This window comes from Myotis brandtii, unplaced genomic scaffold (genome assembly GCF_000412655.1).
Source record: "Myotis brandtii unplaced genomic scaffold, ASM41265v1 scaffold37, whole genome shotgun sequence".
NCBI lineage: Eukaryota > Metazoa > Chordata > Mammalia > Chiroptera > Vespertilionidae > Myotis > Myotis brandtii.
In genome coordinates, this window is record NW_005364225.1 from 2329213 (window position 1) to 2345088 (window position 15876).

The following is a 15876-nucleotide window of genomic DNA, read 5'->3' on the forward strand; positions in this document are numbered from 1 at the left end:
AAGCATTTCAAATAAGAAGGTACATGTGGCCATGAGCCTAATGCATCAAACATCATTTGGAGCTTCAATGTCTTTGAATGCCATGAAAAATGGCCTTTTTTTTTTAAATGCTTTTCCATAATTGAACTTGGCATGTATCCCAAGCCCCAGAATGCTTATCAGTAAGTGATAGTTTTGTTCCTGGTAAAGTGCCTTCAAAATGAGAATTTAGACTTTTATTTTAGAGGAAAGTGTGGTTTTGTAAAGTATTACACAGGGAAGAATGGAATCATTGCCCTAAAACAAAGTGGGGGGCGGGGGGTGTGAGGAGGTATGGGAGGAGATGTGTGTGTATTGGTGTGTTTGTGTATGCTCTTGTTCCTGTCAGCTCTAAAATTCTTTGGTTAGTTACTAAGATATACTAAGTTCATGTAGAAGTAAATAAATTACCATTCATGTTGTGGCATTTAAAATGATTCTGTTGACCAAAAGTAACCAATTTCCTGTTTTCATCATAAAAAAAAAGCTTAAAATAATAACTTACTCCAGGTAAATTACCTTCCAGAATTATAAAAATAATTTATTCCAGTGCTCTTTATAGAAGAAGAGGGATTTAGTGTAGTTCTTAAAGAATGTGTAATGTTGTAGAAGATGCAAGAGCAAGTCTCCCTTATATGTGGGCAGTTGCTGGTAAGATAGTGTGACGGGCCTGATGACCTTGATGGTGGCTTCCAATTGCACCATATTGTTATACTAGAGGCCCAGTGCACAAAATTTGTGCCCGGGTAGGGTCTCTAGTGACTGCCAGGGCCTCCCTTCCCCTGGTGGCTGCCTGCTGCTGGCCGTGGTTGGCTGGATGGCCCCGACCCCTGGTCGAAGGGACAATTTTCATATTAGGCTTTTATTATATAGGATCATGTTAGGGTGTGGTGTTCTCACTTTTTTTTTTCTAACAAGACTTCCAGCATCACCCCAGCAGAAGCCAAGCTCATCCTCCAAGTTCCAAAGCATTTGATCCAAATGTTTCTTATGGCATTTACTATAGTAGTTTCTACTTTGCTTTGTGGATATTTATGTGCTATATTCTCTCCTCTCATGATAAAATCTTTGCAGCCAAAACCATCTCTTAAACAGCACAATTATTGGACGTAGTAAGTATTCAGTAAATATTTAATGAATCACTGAAGTGGTTGGCTGGATTGGTCAGGATGGTTACAAATGAAGCAAATAAAGATCAAAGACATCATCCCTCATTAATTGGCACATTTGATAAGTGGTCTGGTCTACACTCTGGTTTTCTGATTTAATCCAGTGCCTTTTTTCTATCAGCCTATAGATGGTGAAACATGGGAAACAATTTTTCTCTGGGAGAAGAAAGTCAGACTGGTCCCGACAGCCTCCACGTCCTCCGCTGTCATCTCTCTCTCTGGCAATGCGCCTCGTTCGTTCACGCACTCATGCTGCTTTTTCTAGCTTCTTGACTTAATTCTTGGCCCTCCTTTTTCACCTTTCCATGCCCTAACCATCCTTGAGAGTCCATTTTCTTGGATCTGGGTCAAGTGGTAGATAGCCAAGGCCTGCTTTTTATGACTTTACCAGGCTAAAGACACAAGATGCAGGGGAACTCCAAAGACTTAGACTTAGAAGACTTAAGGAATGGAGCCAGCATCTGTGGCAATCCTGGGGATGGGGCAGATTTCCCTTATGCAGCCACATCTTTCGAAAGCCCATGTTTCTGCCTCCATCCATGTCCCTTCATGGGCTAAAACTTTGCTCTCTCACACTTAAAAAAAAAGATTTCTAGAGAGAGAGGAAAGGAGAGGGGAGGAGGGGGCTAAAAGGGATGGCGTTCTCTGTCAGAAACAAAGTCGGGAAAGGAATGGAATGTTAAGGAACAAATACACAGAAATAAGACACAAGATGCAGGGGAACTTCAAAGACTTAGACTTAGAAGACCTAAGGAATGGAGCCAGCATCTGTGGCAATCCTGGGGGATCTGGGGCAGATTTCCCTTATGCAGCCACATCTTTCGAAAGCCCATGTTTCTGCCTCCATCCATGTCCCTTCATGGGCTAAAACTTTGCTCTCTCACACTTAAAAAAAAAGATTTCTAGAGAGAGAGGAAAGGAGAGGGGAGGAGGGAAGAGAGAGAGAGAGAGAGAGAGAGAGAGAGAGAGACATGGATGAGAGATATATCAATTGGCTGCATGCCCCCTACTTGGGATGGTGCCTGAAACTTGGGCAGTGCCCGGACCAAGAACCCAACCAGCGACTGCTTGGTGCATGGGACGATACTTAACCAAGTGAGTCACACTTGACTCTTTGAGTTACCCTCCCCAAGCTGTTCCAGGAGCCAGTCTTTTGAAAGTTATATTGTATTTATTTCCTTTCACAGTTTAATAGTTTAATTGTTAATAGTTTAATAGTTTTTGATTTTTTTTTACCTAATAAGTTCCATGAGGATTGAGTATTTATTGTGTGCTAAGAACTATAGTAAATAATTTACAAGAGATTACTTCATTTATTCCTTTTACCACCTTTTTTAGGTAGCACTATTATTATTCCCATTATACAGATGAAGAAAACTGAGAAATAAAATGACCTGTTAAAGACCCCATGGAAATAAGTGGTCAGATGAGGATTTGGAATTAGACCAGCGGTTCTCACCCTGTGGGTCGCGACCCCTTTGGGGGTCGAACGACCCTTTCACAGGGGTCACCTAAGACCATCGGAAAACACATATATAATTACATACTGTTTTTGTGATTAATCACTATGCTTTAATGATGTTCAATTTGTAACAATGAAATTGGGGGTCACCACAAAATGAGGAACTGTATTAAAGGGTCGCGGCATTAGGAAGGTTGAGAACCACTGAATTAGACTATTTGACTGTCACTAAAGATGGTTATATGTAATCTATTGTATTATATAGTACAGATATATAACTTACTATATTTAAGCATTACTTATTTTCTGAAATTAATGAGGCAGACTGATGTTTTTTTAAAAAAAAATTGGCTAAAATGCTGGTTGAGCTAACTTGTGCTCTTAAGGATGACGAATGGGATACTGGGTACCAAGGATACCAGATACAACTAGTACCTAGGTGTATCCTAGAGATGGGTGGAGGCCGTTTTTTGAGCAGGAGCTCCAGGTCTCGGGAGGCTACCCATGTTTCACAGCCATGTCCCGACATCACCGAGGACTCTCGCAGGGGCATGTGTAGTTGATCATGAGAGGACACTCAGCATCCCAGGCAGACAAGGTAGATGAGCCGTGGGATGCTGTTCCTTATCCACAATAATTCCTGGATTTTAAGTTGTTTTCTGGAAGAATTGGTTTGCCAGTTCTTCTGAAGCATGTGTGACAGATGAGAAGAGCACTCTCAACTCTCAGAAACGAAACATGGCTCCATCTTAGTTCCAAGTAATTACTTCATAGGCCTTTTTATTCACAGAAGAATCAGGAGCAAAACTCTGTGTGGCCAATAGCAAGTTCCTTATCTCCCCTCCCCTCCCTCCACATACACATTGCTCCTATTTATATACAGCAGTCTCCTATCATTAGGTCTAAAAACATGTATTAACCTTCTACCTGACAGGTATTTTTCTTAGATCCCATTGGTCCTAAGATGATGAGTAGGCAATAACTCAGACTCAGCAGAGTCATTTGATAGATGAAGTAGAGATAGTTTATGTCATAGTAAATGCTGGGTGAGACATATATATGTAGGTACACATGCTTTGAGGACACAAGAGGGTACTCGATCTAATGAGGAAGGCCAGCCTCAGGAAAGGTAATGCCTGAGGTGAGTATGGGTGGATTATTGGGAGTTAGCCAGGAGAGGAGTCTTTCTGGCAGAACAGACAGCAGGCAAAGCAGGTAAGAGATCGTAATGATATGTGGGAAGGACTTCAGGTACAGTGGCATCTTCATAAAAGGTGAAGTTGGAAGTGTTGGAGATGAGACCAAAAGCTATGGAAGGGGCTGTGTTACTGAAGGCCTTGTTTGCTTGACTAGGAGATGTGGACTTTCCTCTGTAGCTTTGGAAAACCATTCATGTAGAATGTGATAGTAAGAACTGCATTTCGGATTATTCCAACTGAAGTATGAACAATGAATAAGGAGAAGAATAGGTACGTGTTAAATAGCTTAGCTGAGAGACATTAAAGCCCTAAATTATTGCAGTGGTTTTTGAAACATAGATGTGGAAGAAAGATTTGAAATATATTTTGGAAGCAAAATCATGGGGAGAACCTATGGGTGTGGATGTTTAGGGAAAAGGAATTGTCTGAAAGAATGACATGTTTCCCTAGTTCGTAGAATAACCCTAAAAATGTTCCTGTTGTTTTATAGCTAGAAGCCTTTGTCATCCTTCACACCTGCTGTTCCCCCTTGTAGCCATATAGTCACCAAGTCATGAGCGATTTCATGAATCGGTACCTTTGTACTTATTCTTGTATTTTCTTAACTCAGGCCCCATCATCTCTTGCCTGTACTTCCCCCCAAATGTTTCCAAAGGAATCTCCATTAAAATAAATCTGATCTTTCTCTGTCCCTCAACCTCCCTCCCAGTAAAAAAACAAACAAATTCTGAATGACCTAAATATAAAATTATAGGGCCTAGGGCCTTAAACTTTTCATGATGCACAGTATTGGCAGTCTTTGACAACATACATTTATTTCCCAAATTGCCTTTTTGAACTTGGAACTAGTCTAATAATTTCTTGGCCTGGCCCTTGTCTTATTTACATTGATCATGAGCTGATCGCTGCTGCCTGACTGATGCATTTTGTGTGTTTTTGGTTAACTTTGTGTCTTTCCCCCGCCAGACTGTGAGGACCTCCAGCATAGGCAGTATGTCTCATTCTTGTCCATGTCTAGTGTTCTGAGTGTCCAGTATTCATCAAATGAATAAATCAGGGTGTTTGGGGGGAAAGGGTAGCCTTTCTTAGATCACCCCCAGAGAAAAGCATTAAGGAAAACACACACAGTAAAATTCCCCGGAACCAAAAGCCCCATGTAATATGGGCAGCCGCTGGACAGGTTGCAACAATCTAAGCACCTGAAAAATAGGCCGATAGGCCTTCCACATCATATATTTTGGAACTAGTACTGTTGGGTGGGTTAGCTGTGTCCTAGAAATACTCTGTTGTTCAGAAAATATATATAGTAAACCCTCTCTTAACATTGTCAATAGATTATCGGAACTGTGGTGAAAAAACAAATACATATAATGAAACCAACTTTAGGCTAACTGGTATAAACAAGAGTTAAGCTCCTACAGCATCTTGCCGGTGTTATAATGAAACAACATTGAGCAAAACTATGTTATTCAAGGACCTGCTGTACTTTGGTGGCTCCTGATCTGTATCAGATTATAACCAATAGCAGTTTGCTTCTTGAATATTGTTTGCTAATTAATTAGTTGTATTATATTGATACACGTTTAAAAAGTGGTGCTGTAGGCTTATCTGTAATTCACAGTGTAAAATCTGCTCTTTTAGGCCTGTGATCAGAAAGTGTGACAAAAAGAAGCTATTCTCATAAACACAAATGGAACTGATTATACATGATATCTATCTAAGACAAAATAGAGAAGAAAATGACTTCATGAAGAAGGCCTTATAGATGGTTCTAGAATGTCTTAAAATGTCAAGTTTCTGGTCAGTTATTATAATTCCCAAACACTGTCAAATTAGCCGTTGACTTCTGTCTACCCTTAAAGCAGAAGCACATTTTACTTCTGGTTTTCCATATACTAGTACATCTTGTGACTGAGCTCTAGGAAGGAAAGATTCCTGGCTTACTTGGTCATATCATATTACTGAACTGTTATTACCTCATGTCTCCTGGCATAGTCAGGTATACCAGGGAGTTTAAAAATTCTTCCCTAGGACTAACCTAAATATCTCAGATTCAGTCCATTTCCTTCTGCTATTTCCTCAACTGGAGATGGAGAACAGGTGGTCGCCATGTGACACATTGGATTTTACAAGCAACTAAAGGAACTTGTAAGTTACTTCTTTCACCTCGGATTTCCCTCCTGGTGCTTATCATATGCGCATCAGAATGCCAGGAGCATTTGAATAACAAGATTTCCATGGAGAGTTGAGGGATCATGTTATGACAAATGACAGATTCCTTATTCAGGCAACATGGCTCTTAGAGGAATATTTAGGCCGTGTGTGCATGCTTGTATGTGTGTGTGTGTGTGTGTGTGTGTGTGTGTGTCTATGGGATTGAACTAGAGCTTTTGAGTCTTGGGGTTTTAAATTTCACCTTTGTTATTGTAAATTAACTTTATTCAGATGGTCCAATTCATTGGTTGAAGTTGTACTTGGTGATATGGAAAAAGACTATTTGGGCTGTAAAAAGGAGAAATAGATTGCCCCTATAATCTTTTGCATTAAAATGAACTTTCTAATTAACTCTAGAGTTTTGTTGACAATATGCAAAATAGATATAAGTTGGGCCCAAACTTTCCTTTTAAGGTTATTTAAGATGACCTCAGTTAATGATCAAAAGGCCATACATAAAAATGAAAGTGAGGAAAACTTAGAATCACAAATAATTGACAAACAGTATAGATGGTTACTCTATTCAGTTTAATTGACTGGAAGAAAATTAATATATTCTTTAGTATGAAATTTAACTACCTTTGAAAAACCAGTGTCTTTGGGGATTAATTAAATCTGTGAAAATGACAGTACCTAAAATTTATTTATATTGATTGGTGTGTTAATAGTTGGAAGAAAGAATAATACAAATTATTAGTAATAATTAATTTTGAATTTTTTGTGACCACAGAACTAAGCTTTTCAGAATTACTTCTGCTAATTCTGGTTGGTAAATTCCATAGCAAAGAATAACACTATTTTTTTCAGCGGTGTACACACTTGCTGGAAAAAATTTATTTTAGCTTCTCTCCATTATTTATTTTCATGACATGGTTGTTTTAATCTCATAATTCGAATAGATTGTCAAAAATTATTTTTAAGTGTTTTTCGGGAAATGGTTAATCACTTCATGCCTTACAACGTAAGCCCACATTTTACTAACCAAAGTCTATTTTGTTTTTCTCTGGTATTCTTTGATAATATAAGAAAGAATTCAGCATTATTTGTGAGTGACAGTTTTGAATTGTAGAATGGTTGTATTCCAGTGAAAATAAAGGAGGCTTTTCTCAGTCATCCACCCTTACATGCTGAACAATTGTCCAAATGTGTCCTGCCAAATAGTTTGTTCAGGGTAATTCAGTTTAATAGGGTTAGGTGTGACCAGTCCTGACTAGTTGGCATAATTATAAACAGAGTCTAGACGGTAGTGCTCTGCAGGAATGGTAAATTCACAAGATGCAAGATAGTGACTCTAGACTACACAGACCACATTTCATAAGCATTCTCACCGCATTTACATGATACAACAAAGAGGCTTCTTGATTATAAAGCAACAGTGACATGTAGCTATTCACATGTACAAACCACAGTGAACACTGAAATATCCCCAAACGTGCTTTTTTGTGTGAATGAAAATTAACATTTGTTTCTAAATGTGTGGCGTAAGCCGTAAGACTTGAAAGTGGCCCAGTGGCGGAAATACCACTCAGCCTCACCTTTAACTTCCAAGATGACAATTTTCAGTGCCAGCAACCGGTGACACTTCCTCTCCTTTCTTTGAGCTCTTCCTTGTTCTAACCAGTTAATGACATTTTGAGACTAAGATTTTGTCAGTGGAGTCTAAAACCCCAAACTACATAAGGCAAAGGAGCAGCTGTGATAGTGGCAGCTGAAAGGGCAAGAGTAGGTGTTTCTCGTGATCCCCACCTTCTGACTGTCGACATTGCTACCCATAGGCTATCTTGTCTTGCCAGGGCCACACCACCAGCGGTCATCAGCCCGAGGTGTTTCTCAGGGTGGGGGCACCTAGGAAAAGCTATTGTAGAGCAGTGCCAGAGAAATGACCTTGTTTGTGCCTTAAGTAATCAGCTACTTCTTTGTACTCTACTTGCTTCCAGAATGTTTAAGCAGAAGCCACTGAATCTAACTTTTATATGGCAGATAAGATGACCATAGTCCGCGAGTGGTTAAGTTTCCCAGGTAATACAACTAGTGATAAAACCCAGAAGGACAAGTATGACTGTTTGACAATGTTTATAAAATTGGCTAAGTACCGTCATTCATTCAGCATTCGTGCATTGAGCCTTTTTTAAGTGGGAAGTACCATGTTAGCTCTAGTCTGGTCCAGGACTTCTCAGCCTCTGCACTATTCCCGTGATTAGGTTAAATCACTCAATCAAAATCAATGTCTCTTTCTGTCTCTCTGATACACCCACACTCTCTTTCTCTGTTGTATTTTTTTTTTCTGGGGAGCCCTTCAATCTGGTTCCACAAATTAGAACTTAGAACCTGCAATAGTGATTTTTTTCTGGAAACTGCAGTGGGAGTTACGGCAGCTCTGGGTCACAGGCTCCATGGCTCCTACCATTACTGCTAGACTCTTGTTTTGTTGTTGTTAATCCTCACCCGAGGATATTTTTCCATATTTTTTAGAGAGAGTGGAAGGGAGGAGAAGAGACAGAAAGAGAGAAACATCGATGAGAGAGAGAGAGAGAGAGAGAGAGAGAGAGAGACATCGATTGGCTGTCTCCCACACATGCCCAGACCAGGGCCCAGGATTGAGCCTGCAACCAAGGTACATGCTTTTGACCAGAATTGAACCCAGGATCCTTCAGTCCTTGGGCTATCACTCTATCCACTGAGACAAACCGGCTAGGGCACCGCTTAGACTCTCAATGGAGTAGCATCCCGGACTCTGTCCTCTCCCACAACTACTGGAGGGGGCCGGATGACAGTCCGAAGTGCCAGAGGGTTTGTATCCCATGGAGTGAATTTTTTTATTAACTGTTGGCAGATAAATCTTGTTCCTCCTTGCTTACCCAATGAAATGTCCTGAGGCGTGTTGGTTTTGTCAAACCTGAATGGAGATGTGCCATAACATCTGAGCAACTGGCTGTTTTTATCTCCTCCTTCTGCGGTCAGTTCAGTAATAAACACTTGCATTTTCCTTTTCTCCTTGTCTTTTCTTCCCATTTTCACTCACTCTTGCTCCCTAAGGGTTGTACGCAAACTTCAGCAGGCAAGCGTTGCCTCATGCTGTTTTCCAGGAATTTTGGACTAGAGTATTGTATCTAATATAATATATAAAATTAATTTTCACTTGGTATTGCTTTCACCCTCAGAGTTAAGGGGGAAAAAATACCTCCTCTGTTTCAGTGAGATCCAGTAGTTGTCATGTGTGGTCTTATACCTACATGTGTGTTCTGAGAACAGAAAAACACAATTCTCTCTGTATTTCAAATGGTTACTTTTTTAAATAGTTACCTTTCCTCCTACACCTGCAGGAGGCAGGAGGGGATTTTTCTTTCATCTTCACTGTGAGAACCACAAAGAGCTCCTGGAGGTAAAACCAACAAAATTGCTAGGGGGCTGTGTATGAGGGGCTCCCTGGAGTTTTTATCACTCAGACTTACCACACTCAGCCTCCTGCAATTCTCCAATGAAGTTCAGGTTTTCCTAGCCCAGTGCAGATTCCTGAGGGGATTTGTGCTCCAGGAAATTATAATTCTCGGCATCTGCCTCGCTGGCTCTCGAATTTTAGGGGCAATGGTTTATTCTGTGACCTCACTACTCTGATGGGTTTTTATTAATTTTTCAGTTTGTTCAGCTTTTCACTTGTTAGGAAAGGATAGCCAGAAACCAGAAGTCTCCTCTGTTCTCTTTTGTTTCCTTCGTACCACCACCCCCTGCTTTTGCTTTTAAGGGGTTCGGGGGGAGGGAGTTAAAATAAAGTGCTATAGTTTTAATTTTCAGCTTCTTTAGGTTACATTTTACTGTACAAATAGCATGAGCTTTGAAACGAGGCAAATTGATTTTGGCTATCCACTTTGTCCATGATAAATTCTCTGATCTCCTTCAGATGACTTTTCTTCTTTGATAATACTTTAATCAAAATGAGGATAATTATTCTCCACTTGTAGGGTTGCATACAATTCTCTGTTCCCAAATATATGGATGTAAGTGCAAACACATCTTAATATGTTCAAACACATTAGATACCTTCTTCATGCTACTTTTATTTTTTTAGAGGACTTGCTCTTGAAACGCTCATCTAAACCGGTTGCTTGAAAGTTCATAGGCTTGCCCAGCCGGCCGGCGTGGTTCGATGGTTGATTGTCGACCTATGAGCCAGGAGATCACGGTTTGATTCCCAGTCTGGGCACATGCCAGGATTGCAGGCTCGATCCCCAGTGGGGGGCATGCAGGAGGCAGCGGATCAATGATTCTCTCTCATCATTGATGTTTCTACCATTCTCTTCCTCTCCCTTCCTCTCTGAAATCAATAAAAATATATTTAAAAAATAAGTAAAGTTCATAGGCTTACTAGTCCATCTGTTTTTAGGGAAGTTTTATTACACAGTATGTGCTCGAAATACCCTGGAACATCCCTTCACCTTCTTGAACCGATGTTTTCCTAGGTCCCATGTCTTACCTTTTGGTTTATTTCTTCATTGTAGTGGAGCACCTTCTCAGACTCTCCCTGAAAAATGATACATAGCTGGTAAAACTTTTGAGGCCCTCTGTTTATAAATATTTTTATTCTGCCCTCAATCCAGACTGACAGTTTGACTGGATGTGGAAATGGACGAGGAAATGATTCCCCCAGCAGACTGAAGGCCCTGCCCCTTTGTTTTATAACTTCCTGGGAATTCGTTGTCGATTTATCCCTGTCTGATCTCTGATGATTTTTATTTGACCTCTGCTTTTAGGTTTCCATGGATTTGTAATATTTTATATCTTTTGGGTATTTTCTCATTTATTGTGCTTTGCACATGTTGTGCCATTTGAATGTGGAAACTTTTTTTTTTTAATCAGTTCTGGAAATTCTCATGTATGTTTTAGGTAATTCCTTCACTGTGTTTAATTCTATTAATCAGATGTTGGGCTTTCTGATTAATCTCCTAATTGTCTTATCTTTAAAAAAATTTTTCTTCTTTAGTTTACAGCCCCCTCTTGTGTTTTATTAATTTTCTCATACCTCATTCACATTTTTCTCACAAAGCAGCCATTCTTATGAGTATATTTTTGTTTTATGTTCTTACCAAATTGGTATCATTTTGTATGTATGGCTTTTTAACTTACATAAGTAATTTTGTTTCTTTCTTTTCCTCTCACAATTGTGTTATAAGATCCATCCACTTGTAATGTTTTCTTCTAACTTCTGTATAGCACTCAATAGGACACATCTAATTCATTTTATGTCCACTAATGAATACCCTATCTCTCATTCCCACAGATGCGTAGCCTCATTCCTGTTTCCTTACGGACTTTTTTGTAAGGACCTTTTTGGAATGTACACACAGAAGCTGGTTCTTAGGGCACACCTTTTGCTACTTCGTAGTGTAACATTTCTTTTTAGAAAGGTTGTACCCCCTACAGTCCCACCTGTTGTACCTAAGGGTTCCTGCATCTCCACTCTACATGTAGTGTTATTCAACTTTCCAACTCTTGCCAATACTGATAGATATGATGTGATAACTTCATATTTTAATTTGCTTTTCTTCTACTACTTACGAGTTTGAAAAACCCTTCATATGCTTGCCACCCTTTTGGCTTTCCTCTTCTGTGGATTGTTGCTTCATATCCTTCACACACATATTTCTCTTTGTTTTTCTGTGTTGTTTGTAGGAGATCCTTATGAAATCCTTACCAAATATGAAACCTTCGTTTCTTATGAATATGATCACCTGTTATGTGACAGTGGTGAGGTCATTGGGAATGGGAGGGATGTGTGAATTATGCTGGGGCAGCCCACCTGGAAGGAGCCCTTTTGGAATGTCTATATGTGAGCAGATTGAGGAGGAGGGACGGGGTGGAGAATGGGTTGGGGAGACTGGGGATGGTTGGGTGCAGTCACCCACAGGGTGATATTGCTGTTTACGCTGTACTAAGATTATCAACAATTTGGGTTTCTGGATACCAGGAATCAGTTGGGGCTCAGGAAACTCCTACACAGTATGTGGTTGGAATATCCTTGCATCTGGCCCTTCAGACGCTCAGAGATTGTGATGTCACCCTGAGCTGCCGTTCTAGGCAGTGGGTAAATCTCACCACCGGGAGCGGAAGCAGGCTAGCCAGGATGGATACAGTCAGGGCTGTATCATATCCTCTCAGTGTCCCCCACAGTGCCAGTTCACGAGACTTCCACATATTTTTTTAAAATAGAAATGTAGCTATTGGTATTTATTACTCTTCATATTACTTTTGCTACTACTGTGCAGTCTCGTGAAGGATTTTTCAAAATATAAACGTAGTATTTATTTAGCTAATGGTTATTACACTAACATGATAACATATTTGTATAGGAAATTTTTCAGTAGCCTGTGTGGCTATCATAACATTGGGATTGTCTTAAAAAGTCTGAAGCACAAATCCTAAATATGTGCTCCATTATTTAAAAGAAACAGAAAAAAAATTTTTGCTTCCTTAATTTTAAAAATTTATATCATGGTAACATTAAAATAAAGGTTGCTAAGGCAATTGTTTAAACTGTGCAGTAGTCTTTTATAGAAAAAAAGTGCAATTAGATAACACTTAGAATTTCTATTTGTGATTTTCTAAATGTTGTGGTTGAATCTATTCTTTATCTTTGGTACCCTCTTGTGGTTAGTGAAGGCATTGGTTTGGTCTTTTTTTCTTTTTAACAATTGTGTATAATTTAATATTTTTATCTGTGATATGCTTGTAGCTATAACTATTTGACAATTTTTATTATATATAATAACTTTAAGAGTAAAATTGGCATTTGGAATTTGTGCTGTAATGATTTCCTCTCCTTCCTCACTTCAATGTGTGTGATGTCACCATAGTTGCTAAGCTTAAAAGCTCAGTAATAGTATGATCACTGTGCTCAGAATAAATCAGCATAGTTTAGAAAACAGAATGTAGACCCAGGACTTATTTTATACTTTTTCCAATTCTAATTAGGCTTGGGGACTAATTTGTCCTTTATGATGATCTATATTAAAATATTTTATCATATACATATTTATCACACATACATGCCTATATATGTCTTCATTTTTAATGATTACCTAGTTCAAATGCAGTCACCATTGATTTGCAGAAAATGTACCATTATAATATAGCATTTTATGAATCATTCCAAGACAATAAGAAGACGTGATAGGCTCTGGATGGTGTGTTTCAGTTAGTTGGAGCTTCATCCATACACCAAAAGGTTGCTGGTTTTGATTTTTGGTTTAGGGCACATACCCAGGTTGTGGGTTTGGTCCCTGGTGGGGGTATGTGTGGGAGGCAACCAATGGATGTTTCTCTCTCTCTCTCTCTCTCTCTCTCACTCTCCCTCCCCCTCTCCCTCCCCCTCCTTTCCTTTCTTCCCTTCTTCTCTCTAAGATCAATAAAATAAAAATACGAAGTCAGTGATTATGCACAGCATTTAGTAAAGATTCATGGGTTATTTTTCCCTTCTCTCCGTAGCACTAGTTTCAGAGAAAATTCTTAGCTTGATATCCACAACAAGTAAACAGAGACAAGAGGTAGCTGTATGGTGTTAAATGGTTAAGTCCAAATAGACTTGGCTTACAGGAGCAGTAAATCATGACTTTTCAGGGGAGATGTGAGAAACATGCTTTGTTTTCAGAAACATGCTTCCTTAGATTATAGTTGTCCTTCATGTGGCCCACTCTGCAAACTCAGCTCTTTAATTTTATGCTCCAGCTGAGTGAGTTTTTGTTGTCTATATCATTGGAACTGTTGAGTAGATCTTTTTTGCTGGCCCAATGGTGTGAAGGGCCAGGGTTTGAATAAGAGTCCAGGAAGTGCTTCCGGGAATAACTTTTGTATTGCCAGGAATTCTGATGTGTGAGCCCTGAATTAACATTTCCAAAAATGCCATCAAACACTGACTGAAAACAAAGATGCAAGTGTAGCCACCACAGCTGTGTTCTCTTCTTCAACCAGTTTCTTCTTTTACGTACAGTGAGAAATTTTAAGCCCACATTGTAAGATGAAAGTGAATCAGTTTTATGTACTATACCATGATGCAGCTGGTTGCCCCCAAATGAGAATGTGCCATTGGGTTTGAGTTAACGCCGTTTCTGCAGAATATTCCCTTGTAACATGGATATTGACTTTTTGATCAAATGGAATATCAATGAGGGACTATTGTGGCCAGTGCTATAAGAGGAAGACTTTCATCTTTTCATTAAATATTTATTGAGCTCTCTCTGAGATATTTAATTTTAAGGAGGATAGGGTATATGTAAAGGTCTGTGCTGCAGTGTAGAACATGAACACTATAAGAAAGCCATGTATAAAGCTATGTGAGCATTCAGAAGGGAGAGAGAGTTGGTGGAGGGGACTTGTCAATGATGTCTATTTGAGCTGGATACTAAAAATAGATATAACTCGAGTATGTTGAAATTGGAAGAAATGAGCATTTATGTCAAAGGGGAGATGGCCCAGAGAGAAAAAAGAAAAGGATGGGAGTTCAAAAGGGGCTAGTGAGAGAGACTTTTGGAGAAGTAGATTGGGCAGGTGAATGGTGGGCATGAAACACCAGTTTAAGAGTAACATCATTGAGCAGAAGATACTATGCTCACCCAGGTGTCTGTCCCCTCAGTGGAGAAGGAGGACACGCTTCTCCTGTCTGAGCCTTGGGCTTTCTCGCTTCCTTTCGGTTCTGCTCATCTTGGTATGTGAGTTCCTCAACAGACTTCTTTTGGATTTATTTTCAATTGTGTTTCTCTTAGTAGGACCACATGTTCTCTTTAGGTAATAAGAATCCTTGGAGGATTTAGACTTTCCCCCCCTTGTTTACAGGTATAATGCTATAAAGTACAAACCTATCAGTACTTCTTAAATGGTCTAAAAGGGATTTGAACTTCTATAGCAGAAGCCTACTTGCTCTTTCCATTCAATGCTTTTCCCTCCATTCTTCCCTTTTTCCCCTCCTTGCCCCATCCGTCCATTCATCCATTCATCCATTCATCCATTGTTTGTTTGTTTTTGTTTTTAAAAATCTTTATTGTTGAAAGTATTACATATGCCCCCCCCCTTTTTTTTTGCTGGAAGAGGTTAATGGGGTTGGGTAGGGGACAGCCATTGTTTGTAATTTACCTTTTCCAAATCCTTATGCAAATAATGAAGCAAAACATTATGCATAATAATTATGGAGATTGATTTTTTAAATTTTATTTTTCGCCCAGCTGATGTGGCTCAGTGGTTGAGTGTCGACCTATCAACCAGAAGGTTACAGTTCGATTCCCGGTCAGGGCACATTCCTCTCTGAAATCAATAAAAAAATATATTCTTAAAAATTTTATTTTTTAATTACAGTTGACACACAAGCTCATATTAGTTTAAGGTGTACAATATAGTAAAGGTGGTGAAAAATAACAGTGCATGAATCTCTGGATGGGAGAAATAGGAACCTGCATTTTGAATAGGCTTAAAAGATACCTGACTCTTTTTAAAGTTGTTCAGAGATTGTCTTTCCAGAAACACTGAAATAAAAGCAAAGAGTAGTACTACTCTGGCCAATGAAATTTGAATGTGGTTCCCTAGTATTTATTTCAGAGGGGTTCATGAATGGAGAAAACATGCATATTTATGGTTGGAGAAGATTGTATGCCCAGGCATGTCCTGTTCCTTTTAGGATTTTATTACATTTGCATTTCGATAGAAGCATGTGATAGAATGAAAGGTAAAGTTATCCTCCTTCCCCTCAAAAGGCCATCCTGGTTACAGCTACCTGTTCAAAACAAAAACGTAATTTTTAGGAGTGAGCGAAGGCTAGTTATTAGTTATGTTG

The 15876-nt window shown here is 39.3% G+C and overlaps 1 protein-coding gene across 1 annotated transcript in view; it reads left to right on the forward strand.

The window, feature by feature from the left end:
• The window catches only part of ARHGAP42 (Rho GTPase activating protein 42), a 248988-nt gene that overhangs the window by 164837 nt on the left and 68275 nt on the right, over positions 1–15876 (forward strand). The gene's annotated exons all lie outside the window — the stretch shown is intronic.